Source organism: Hyperolius riggenbachi, chromosome 2, assembly GCF_040937935.1.
Source record: "Hyperolius riggenbachi isolate aHypRig1 chromosome 2, aHypRig1.pri, whole genome shotgun sequence".
Classification (NCBI taxonomy): Eukaryota; Metazoa; Chordata; class Amphibia; order Anura; family Hyperoliidae; genus Hyperolius; species Hyperolius riggenbachi.
In genome coordinates, this window is record NC_090647.1 from 196,868,624 (window position 1) to 196,878,901 (window position 10,278).

Here is a 10,278-nt window from a genome sequence, read left to right on the forward strand (position 1 = left end):
CTATACTGGCTCACCTATGCCTGGCTACCTATTCTTGGCTACCTATACTGGGGGGACCTATACTAAGTGCAACTAGACCTGGCTAACCTATACTGCGGGCACCCATACCTTGCTCCGGGGGGGGGGGGGCGCAATTTTTAACCCTCGCCCTGGGTGCATTAAAGCCTAGAAACTGCACTGGCATGATGTAAGTGTAAACACATAGTACAAACATGCTGCCCTGTAACTCTCTGCCTGATGCAAGTGTTTCACCTTGCTTCATGAGGGAACCGGCCCTGAGGATGGGGGAAGCCTCATTAGGATCCAAAGGCTGCCCCCTCCTGAGGTAAGTATCTAATTTTTATTTAATTTACAGTTACAGATTCCCTGTAACAGAGCACTCTTTAACACCTTTCTACTCCCAAGTCCTACCAAAGAGTCAAATGGATTATACCTTGCACTGATAAAGTCCAAAATAACCTGAAAGAGACGTCTGGATTATATGGTTCTCTAAAATGATAAACTATATGCGTGCTACATCCTGAAAATATATGGCTTTTCATGAACAAACCTGCGTTTTGATTTTGCAAAATGCAAAATTGTGCTTGGCATGGTTCAGCCTGTCAGTGAGTGATACCTGAGTGCGACCACTGGAGGGAGCAGTATGCCGCATTGTTACGGGCCGGCTCCCTGTGCTCTAGCAGCATACAGCAATACACGTCCCTCTCCCCTCCCAGGGGGCAGCAGGGGAGGGGGAGACGGCTGGCTCGGAGTGGATGTGAGAGGACAGGAGGAGGGGAAAGCGGGTGCTGCTGTTGCTCGGCTCATCTTCCCGCTCCTGCTGGTCAGAAGGAGGCAGCATTGCTCGTCTACACCCCTCCTCCAGGGATAGCATAGCAGGCTGTGGAAATCCTGCTGGCAGAGCTGGACCGACAATGGCGACCCAGAAGCAGATCCGAGCCTGCCGCCTTATCGCTGCCCGTACACGTTAATGGCAGCAGCAGTAGAGGTATAGAGAGACGGCCCAGAGAGAGAAGACGAGGCAGGCTGCGGGGATATCCGGCGTGACACACACAGCGATCCTGCTCTGAGAGGTAGGGAGCTCCGCACAAAGAGCACCGGTCCCCCCGCTGCATGGGGGAGGAGAGCTCCTGCTGGGCACACGGAGGACCGGGTGATTGGAGGAGCTGCACACTAGACAAGGGACCAGAAGGGGGAGGGCTATACAAAGAGGAGGGGGAGTGAAGAGGTGGCAGCAGGGCAGATTATGGAGAGAAAAGGGTGGAGGGGAGGGTGTCTGGGGCACATCTCTGTAAAGAAAGGTGTATGTTCTCTTCCTGCCTGCCAGACAAATACAGGATTATCTTCTATCACAGCAAGGAGTAGAGCTGTGTGATGATCGGGGAACATTACTGCAGCTCACACAAGAAGCAGCAGCTAACAAAGACATGAGTGTGGAGCATGCAGAACACCTCACCAGTGGCAGGCAGCGTGTGCCCATCACCAGTTGTAGGCAGCGTGTGCCCATCACCAGTTGTAGGCAGCGTGTGCCCATCACCAGTTGTAGGCAGCGTGTGCCCATCACCAGTGGCAGGCAGCGTGTGCCCATCACCAGTGGCAGGCAGCGTGTGCCCATCACCAGTGGTAGGCAGCGTGTACCTATCACCAGTGGCAGGCAGTGTGTGCCCATCACCAATGGCAGGCAGTGCACCCTTTACCAGTGGCAGGCAGTGCACCCTTTACCAGTGGCAGGCAAGGCATTCATTACCAGTGACAGGCAGTGCACTCTTTACCAGTGACAAGCAGTGCACTCTTTACCAGTGACAAGCAGTGCACTCTTTACCAGTGACAGGCAGTGCACTCTTTACCAGTGACAGGCAGTGCACTCTTTACCAGTGACAGGCAGTGCACGCTTTACCAGTGACAGGCAGTGCACGCTTTACCAGTGACAGGCAGTGCACGCTTTACCAGTGACAGGCAGTGCACGCTTTACCAGTGACAGGCAGTGCACGCTTTACCAGTGACAGGCAGTGCACTCTTTACCAGTGACAGGCAGTGTATTCTTTACCAGTGACAGGCAGTGTATTCTTTACCAGTGACAGGCAGTGCATTCTTTACCAGTGACAGGCAGTGCATTCTTTACCAGTGACAGGCAGTGCATTCTTTACCAGTGACAGGCAGTGCATTCTTTACCAGTGACAGGCAGTGCATTCTTTACCAGTGACAGGCAGTGCATTCTTTACCAGTGACAGGCAGTGCATTCTTTACCAGTGACAGGCAGTGCATTCTTTACCAGTGACAGGCAGTGCACTCTTTACCAGTGACAGGCAGTGCACTCTTTACCAGTGACAGGCAGTGCACTCTTTACCAGTGACAGGCAGTGCACTCTTTACTAGTGACAGGCAGTTCATTCATCAACAGGGATAGGCAGTGCACTCATCACCAGGGATAGGCAGTGCACTCATCACCAGGGATAGGCAGTGCACTCATCACCAGTGGCAGGCAGTGCACTCATCACCAGTGGCAGGCAGTGCACTCATCACCAGTGGCAGGCAGTGCACTCATCACCAGTGGCAGGCAGTGCACCCGTCACCAGTGGCAGGCAGTGCACCCGTCACCAGTGGCAGGCAGTGCACCCGTCACCAGTGGCAGGCAGTGCACCCGTCACCAGTGGCAGGCAGTGCACCCGTCACCAGTGGCAGGCATCACCAAGACATTCTTCCACTGACAAACATGATGGGAACATGCCTTCTGGTTGTACATTCATTATTAAGCTCTGTAGTAGAAGGGTGTTTATTGTTCAGTGGAGTAATGAAAGACGCTATATCATTGCTGCTGAGCACAGAGAAAGGAAACTGTGGAAGAGTCCTGATTTATTTTGCCATGCTTTGTGAGCAGATTATTTCCCATCAGTCAGGCCCTGCACATATCAATGTGATTGCTCAACCTTGACATGCCTGGTCACATAACAGCATACTGTGATTTACAGCTTCCACTTCAAGGCAGAAGCAGCAAATATTGAGTTAATACATAATGTCATTATAAGTTGTAGTAATACAATTTTGCATATATATTTTGTTTTGTGACCCTCTCCTGCTTGCACTGAAGTCAGTGTTGGTGTTTGTGTTCCTGTGCTGTGTGAGTGCTCTAGGTCTAGGAGGTGTGGTGAGGGGTATTGGGTTACTCTTGGATAGATGATACCTGTATTACCCTCTCCTCCTTCTTTTGCATTGTTAAAGAACACATTTGTGCTGCAGATTTATGATGAATTTCTCATGACCAATTCCCAATAATGCATGTGACACACAGAGAGTTGTGGACATTCTTGATCACACGCTGCAATGTGTGCCTTTCTGAGTAGCTCTTTCTAACTTTCTCCCTTTAAGGAAATGTAAGCATTTAAGCATGGGGTCATACAAAGATGCTCTTGTAAAACCAAGATATGAAAAATGTTCTTAAAACTTGGGGCAACATGTTTATTTTCATTAATAAAAAGCCCATTACAAGACTGATACAATAGTTTTCAGTCCCCTAGAACAAGAATAATTCTGGAGAGTTGTGCATCTGTATAGCGCAAGCAAAAAGGAGTTCAAAGTGTGTTTTGCCTACAGTCAAGCATGGTGTTGGGAGCAGGGCCGAGGCAGAGGCGAGAGAGGCTCCAGCCTCAGGGCGCAGTGTAGGAGGGGGCACACAGCTCACTAAGCTATCATTCATTATTGTGTTTGAAGCAAAGAGAAATAAAAAAGGGGATACATGGCAGTGACTGCAAGCCAGATAACTAGAGATTAAGGTTTTGGGGGCCTTGGGGAGCCTCTTAGTCTAATAGCAAAAAGTGTGTGATGGTTGGGGTGAGAGGGATGGAGGGGCGCACTTTGGTGTCTCAGCCTTGGGTGCTGGAGGACCTAGTCCCGGCTCTGGGTGGGAGTGTCATGGTTTGGGGCAAGTAAGAGTGCTGCCAAAACTGGGGAGCTGAAGTTCATTGAGGGAACCATCATTTCCAACATGTACGGTGACATACTAAAGCAGAAACTGGACTGCAGTGCAGTATTGCAAAATAACCTCAACCCCACCTCCATGATGACAACTGGCTTGCTAAAGAACTTGAGGGTAACTGGCCAAGCATGTGTTCAGACCTAAACCTTGTTGAGCATCTGTAGGGCATCCTCAAACAGAGGTTGGAGGAGCAGAAAGTCATTAACATCCACTAGCTTTATAATGTTGTCATGGAGAAGTGGAACAGGGCGACCTGTGAATCTCTACAGAACTTCATGTGGGGAGAGGCGGCGATTGACGGCAGGAAAGGCAGAGCTACAGCAGAGAGCTCTGCCCCTTCCAGGAAGCGCCGTCCTTAGTCCCCCCGGGGATTTGGGGGTCAGCAGCCCTCGTTTTTTTCGCCGGGGATGCGGCAGTTTAGCGCTGGAGAGAGTACTGAAGCAAATGGAAGGGTAAATTTAGCAATATATTTTCGCTTCAGACTCTCTTTAAAGCGGTATTGTCACCATAAAAATCAAATTTCAACAGCAACTGGTCTGAGTGTATTAAGTGATATTAAGTGATAAAGATGCTAATCCTGCATTCAAAACTTTTTTCTACTGTTATGGTTTGGAGTTATTACATACTATAGGAGCACTGGCCCTAGTGCCAAACAGTGCCAAAAAGTTGAATGCTGGGAGTTCTTTTGAATGCTGGGAGTTCTTTTTATCTATAATATATTCCTCCTCTTCCATTTATTTCACTGCCTAGCTGATCACTTGTGTTTACAAGCAAGGCTGAGGTGATTCAGTGATTGGATGTGTAAGGGCCCATTTCTACTATTGCGAATTCGCATGCGTTTTTCGCATGCAAATTCGCATAGCAATACAAGTGAATGGGACTGTTTCCACTTGTCAGGATTCCTTTGCGTTTTTATGTGCAGAAAAAATTCGCATGGCAGAGCCATCAAAATTCGCATACCGCTATGCGAATCGCATACAATGTATTTAATAGGAAATTTGCATGTGGTCTGGGTATGCAAATTTTCATGCGAATTTGCATAGAAAAAATGAAAAAGCACACCAGCACTGCCATGGTTAAATTCGCATACATAGTCATCCATGCAAATTCGCATGAAAATTCGCATAGACCCGCATGCGAAATTCGCACCGCACAAGTGGAAATCAGAATTAATTTTATTTCGCCAAGTAAGTTTGCAACTACAAGGAATTTGTCTTGGCAGTTGCTTAACAAACACAAACAAAAACAAAAACAATACAAGGGCAGACAGTGTGTATATTACAAGTCAAGGACATTATAAGTATTGCGGCAGTAAGCAATGTGAGAATTGTTCATTTACAGTTCTGTGCTGATTACTATCAAGTAAGCAGCTCTAACGTGGTTCAGCATTAAGTATGGCTACCGCTTGAGGAAAAAAGCTGTTCCCGTGTCTGGAGGTTTTGGTAGCGATTGACCGGAATCTTACTCCTGAAGGCATGCCCTGGAAGATGGAGTGAGCTGGGTGAGAGGGGTCAGAGGCAATTTTGGTTGCTCTTTTTCTGCACCTGCTAGCGTAAAGATCCTGCAGGGAAGGTAAGCTACAGCCAATTATCCTTTCCGCTGTTCGGATGATGCGCTGCAGCCTCCCCTTTTCTAATGCTGAGCAGGAGCTGAACCATACAGTCATATATGATGTTATGGTGGATTCAATAATTGCAGTGTAGAACTGCACCATTACATTTTGAGGTAGGCCAAACTTTTTCAGCTGCCGTAGATGGTACATCCTCTGTTGCGCTTTCTTGACAATAGTGGCCGTATTGTTATCCCATTTTAGGTTGTGTGAGATTGTGGACCCAAGAAACTTGAATGACTCTGCCTGGGTTATTGTGGATCCATTTATGGTTAAGGGGAGGTGCTGGGGGGGAGATCTCCTAAAGTCTATTATCATCTCCATGGTTTTGAGAGCGTTTAGTTCCAAGTTGTTGCTGCTGCACCAGGAGGAAAGCTGTCCCACCACCTGCCTGTATGCAGATTCATCCCCGTTTTGTATGAGACCAACTACTGTTGTGTCATCTGCAAACTTCAGAACCTTAACAGATGGATCTGTGGAGATGCAGTCATTGGTGTACAGTGAGTAGAGCAGTGGGGTAAGCACACAGCCCTGGGGTGCACCAGTACTGACGGTCAGAGAGCTTGATATGTGTTTACCAAGTCTAACACGCTGTCTCCTATCGGTTAGGAAATTGGTTATTCATTTGCAGATGGATTCAGGTATGTGTAGCCGGGAGAGCTTGCTGTGTAGCAGAGATGGCATTATGGTATTAAATGCAGAGCTGTAATATATAAATAAAATCCTGGTGTAGGTTCCTGGGGTGTCTAGATGCTGTAGTACATAATGCATACACATGTTCACGGCATCATCTGTGGATCTATTAGGCCTGTAGGCAAATTGCAGAGAGTCCAGCAGGGGATCTGTGATAGATTTCAGGTAAGCCATTAACAGTTTTCGAATGCTTTCTTGACCAATGATGTCAGGGCAACAGGCCTGTAATCATTTAAACATGTAGGTTTTGAATTTTTGGGGATTGGTACAATAGTTGACCTTTTAAAACAGACCGGAACAATTGAGAGTTCGAGAGATGCTTTGAATATGTCTGTGAATACAGGAGCTAATTGATCGGCACAGAGTTTCAGGCATTTCGCAGAGATAGAGTCTGGCCCCATTGCTTTCCTAGTGTTTTGTCTTTTGAAGAGTCTGCTTACATCTGATTGGCATATTGTTTGAGCATGCGCATCTGGGGACAGGTCAATAGATTGTGTCTGGCCTCCTGTGTTGTGTAGTTGCTGAGGCACCGCAGGGGGTGGAGACGTTGGCTGGCAGGAAGAGTGTTCAGTTTGCCTGCTGCAGAGATGGAAATTATGCGAATTGACTTGGTGTGTTTGGCTTTTGTTGCTAGTGTCAAACCTGCAATAAAATGTATTCAGTTCATTTGCAAGCTGCAGATTATGTAGTGAGGGCGGAGATTTCTTCCTGTAGCTGGTAATTTCATGCAGAGATTTCCATATTGTGAATGAGTCAGCGTTTGAACATTGTTTCTCAAGTTTTTTAGAATAATCTTTTTTTTGCATCAGTAATGGCTCTCTGCAGCCTGAATTAAAAAAAAAAGACTCTGGGAGGAGGGCAGCTAATAAATACACAATGAGCAAGAGAAGGGAGGGGGGAAAACAAGAGTCAGGAAGGATAGGATGTCAGCATTAGCCACTGCCTAGAATAGGATTTTCTGCTTTTCATTTGTAAAAATCACAGGAGTCATTACGTGGATAGCACAATACATCTGTTATGTAATTAGAAGTAGTATTTATCTACTTATATATGTGTTTTTTATTTCTAGGTTAGCATGGGTGTCGCATGTTCTTTAAGGCAGTGCTGGAAAGTAATATTGGGCACACAAAATATTGACACTTTAGGCACTTTTGGACATTATTCACTTAGGGGTGTAATCACTTTAGTTGCAAGTGCTTTAGTCATTAATGGCTCTAGTTAATCTTGCAGTGCCTAGCTAGAGGAAGGTTTGCAGGTGGGGAAAGTTCTCTGCCCGGCATACTCGCACTCCTCCCTCATAAAGACGCGTCTCCTTGGCTGTGACTGACGCCTCACACGTAAATGGACCGAACATGCTGTCTGTCATATAGAACCTCTGAGTGATTTAGGTGGTCTTGTAAAACATGACCCAGAATTGGTCCAAATGGTACAGTACTTTAGTCATCTTGTTAAATCCTTACCTGGGATCTATGCATCAATCGGTCTGTGTGCTTTGCACATTTTACAATTTATTTCCTGGTTTCTGTATCAGGCTTTTTGCACACTACATGCAATTTCCGATTTGCGATTGTTAATCAATTTTCACACACGATTCCGATTTCAAATTTTTAATCTACTGCATGCTGAGTTTTTTTGTAAGCGTTTTTCTTTTGATAGCATCCAGGGAAAATCGGAATCGCAAACGGATTTACAGTGTGCAGGGGGCATCAATGTGATTACAGCATTTCCCTGGACTCTGTCACTGCATTATAGCGCAGGCTTCATGCAGGGGAAAAAAGCAGACCGTTGCAAGTTTTCTTTCCACAGGTGGAAAATGACAAGCCGGCCATACATGGGTCAATTATGAGCCAATATCCCAAACCGCTTGATCACCATCCAATTGGAACCCGGTGAAATAGTGATCAATTCCTTTTAAACATGGAATGTTCATACTTGATAGTTGTCAGCAGAAGCTATTTGTAGAAGTGCAATCGTTATACTGCTCCACGTAGCGCAATGCTATGGAACATTGATCCCCACCACTATTGTGCTGCCGCCATTGCACAGGCAGGCATTGTTGGTCAGACATGCACTTGTTATAATAATCGAATCGGATGGTCGACCGCCCACCAAGTCGCCTGATGTGTGGCCAACGTTACACTTTCATTTGATACTATTCTTAAAGCTGATTGAACAGTAATCAACAGGATATGTTGGGGCAATAGATGACCTTCTGATTTAATTAAAATCTGGCTGTCAACCATCGTTTGTCATTGGGGATGCTAAGAAAGTGGTTACAGCCACAGGTAATTCAACCAGTGCATTTTGTTCAAGAACTGTCATTTTTCTCTCTTTGATTTAATACCATTAGTCTTTTATTGATCACACCCCCCCCCCCCCCCAACTTTTATATTAGACTTGCATATCGCAAACTTCCAAAAACGCTGCCTGGAAATTTGGGCCCAGGGTGAAGCTGAAGAACAAAATATTGACTCAGGGGAAATACATAATTCTGCTGCCAGCTATTGCAGTTTTCAAATATGCAATTTGGTATTTGGATTTGTTCGTTAGGCAAAATTTATCAAGATGAAGGTTAATGGGTGTTATTTATGTCACCAATCCATATAGATGAGGTTTGGGTACTTACCGGTAGTTAGAAATTTGGATCATTGTTTCTTTACTTTAAATGAAACCTATAAATGGCCAAAAGTAATGTGGGAGTTCGCTATATTTTTTAAAACGTTATCAGAATTCTCTCTTCATAGTCATTTAGGATTTCAGTCATTTCAAATTGACATCTTTTATTTACTAGGATGAGGTATACGCAGAATGATATGAATATACACTTGGCCTTTTAGTTACAGCTGGAGGTTCCCCTCCGGGTGAGACTCCTGAAGAGGATTTATTTAAATGTAACATTTCTTGACTGTTTTGCTGCAGAAGCAAATTTATAATGAAGGTTTGCTGTGTAATCAGAAACCCAATCAGATGCCGACGATTTAAAAAAAAAAAAAAAAAAGGATGTTCGCTGCAGTGACAGCATGATGAATGTTATCACAGCGAAACTTCATTTCTCCTCACTGCATATTTTCTTCAGTAATCATGTGAACTGCTGTGAGATGTCATTGATCTGACGGTGTGGGGCCAGCATAACTGTGGGATATTGATTACTGATGAGAAGGGCAATATGATGACCTCATCAATTGGCTGTTAACCTGCAGCCTCCAGTCAGCAGGTTGGACAGTGAAGTTTAGGATGTGAAACACAACATGCAGTGTTGCTATGCTGCAGAGGGGTGAGAGGGGAAGGCAAAGAGCTGCTTGTGCTGGTTGCAGTTAACTATTCAAATGTCTGAACAAGACTGGCTAGACCGGGCTGAAAAGCATTTTGTAGGAATACAATTAACAAATACTTGGGTTTCAAGTAACTTGGTTTAAGAGCTCTTTGCAAGACAAGCAAACATATATTAATGAAATTTTCGACTTGATAAGCAAGTCTTGATATACAAGCTCAGAACATATATGCACTTCACGTTATCGCAGCTGAGCCAGGATTGTACTTAGGGCCCTTTTCCACTAGCAATCGCTAGCGTTCATGCTAAACACTAGCGATTGCTGAATCGCAAAGTGCAGGAAACTTCCGGCGATTGCGTTCACGATTTTGCTATGCACTGTACTGCATAGCAAAATCGCGGCGCGATTGCATTTGATAAAAAAAAAAACTAGTCGCGGTAGTGGAAATTACCTACTGCGATTCCCATGTTAATATGCAAACCGTAGCGATTTAAAAATGACTAGCGGTTTGCGATTTTGCGATTTAGCATTGCAAACGCCGCTATTGGAAAAGGGCCCTTATGTGCTTGAGTGTAGGGACTATAAAATGCGTACGAATTAAATTGCCCCCGAAATCGTCCCGGCGGCGTTAATTACTATTCCTCCTCCAGGCCGACATGGATAGTGAGGAATGATGTAATTCGGCTGCCAGATATTTCTGGCGGCCGAATTACAGTGTTTTAAAAGTAACTT

General features: G+C 45.4%; 1 protein-coding gene across 3 annotated transcripts in view; it reads left to right on the plus strand.

Annotated features, from left to right (window-relative positions):
- Positions 1–701: 701 nt before the first annotated feature.
- FARP1 (FERM, ARH/RhoGEF and pleckstrin domain protein 1) overlaps positions 702–10,278 on the plus strand; it is a 277,097-nt gene continuing 267,520 nt past the window's right edge. For 2 of the 3 annotated variants that reach the window (XM_068267954.1, XM_068267955.1), the window contains exon 1: positions 703–1,073. The gene's annotated coding sequence lies outside the window, so the exon portion shown is untranslated. Of the gene's footprint in view, positions 1,074–10,278 lie in introns of all 3 variants that reach the window. The other variant, XM_068267956.1, reaches the window with a different exon arrangement.